Below are 1,233 nucleotides of genomic sequence, written 5' to 3' on the forward strand. Positions count from 1 at the left end.
AGGATGCTGCCTTGTGATGAGGCAGTTAGGAAATCTAGTACAGGTGACCCAGTGTAGTGAGAGGGACTCATTGCCTCTGCCAAGAATACACAGAATCAGTAAAAAGCTGCCCATCTGAATGCCTTGTCAGATGTAAGGTATTGTACCTTGAGGATAGAAAGATATTCAGTATATACGGTAAAAAAAGGTTTGCAGTGAGAGATGAACAGGTTGCCAGAAAGAAAAAGGATGGCCTGTACTTAAAACATATTATCGTTTGAATGGGTTACCTATTCTTGTTGACTGTGTCCTTTGACATGGAAGAAAACCTTGAGTATTTGGAAGATATTGTCAGAAAAAAAGAAGAGGATCAATTTTCTTCAAACTGCAAAGTAGCTCTGAGTGCATCCTCTTGGAGCTTTCAATTGTCTGTCAGTGACTCATACTCTACCCAACTGGAGCTTTGCATTTTCTCCAAATTTGTGAAGATGGTGTATGACTCATTGACAGACAATAGCAAATTCTCCTCAATATAGCAGGGGGCATGAGAAACAAACATCTGGGAACTAAGTTGTGAAGAACTAATTTAAGAGTTAAGATGCCTCTGTCCACCTCCATCTGTACATCTCTTCTCCTGCAAAATGTTTACTTGTTTTTCTTTAAGTAGAGAGAAGAAAATATATTGTGTCACAATGGAAATAATAGCTTTAAAATGCCACTACAGCTTTTTCAACCATGTATCACTGGGTTCATGTGTTTCCCATCACAGGCAAATTTGAAATACACTGATTTGTTACTGTCATCGCTGTTAATGCATGTAATTTATATTATGCATCTTTTAAAATATACGGATAAAATAAAGGACTGGCAAAGAACTAAAATATAGTAGACATTTGGCTGTATTAATACACCGATCTATAATGAAATCAAATTTGAATTTTATCTGAATCTTAAATGTATACACTTCTTGTATGCAGGTCTCTTTATGTTTATATGTTAGTGTTTATCTTAATATATGCTTCTTTCTTCTGATCTCAATTAATACCAAAAATTAATGTAATCTGTTTATGTTTCAAACTTATTTTATGAATTTCTGAGAGTTATTTTTTGTTTCATCTAGTTATCATTCAGGACGTATGGCATATATGTTTTCACTGTAGGACTTTTACAAAAGTTCCACTTTTTCTTGAGGGGGTAAACAGTAGGGGTTTTTCTATTTAATAATGTATTAACAGTGTAAAAAAATTTTATGCT

This window comes from Balaenoptera borealis, assembly GCF_965194805.1.
Source record: "Balaenoptera borealis genome assembly, chromosome: 6".
In the NCBI taxonomy this organism is placed as follows: Eukaryota; Metazoa; Chordata; class Mammalia; order Artiodactyla; family Balaenopteridae; genus Balaenoptera; species Balaenoptera borealis.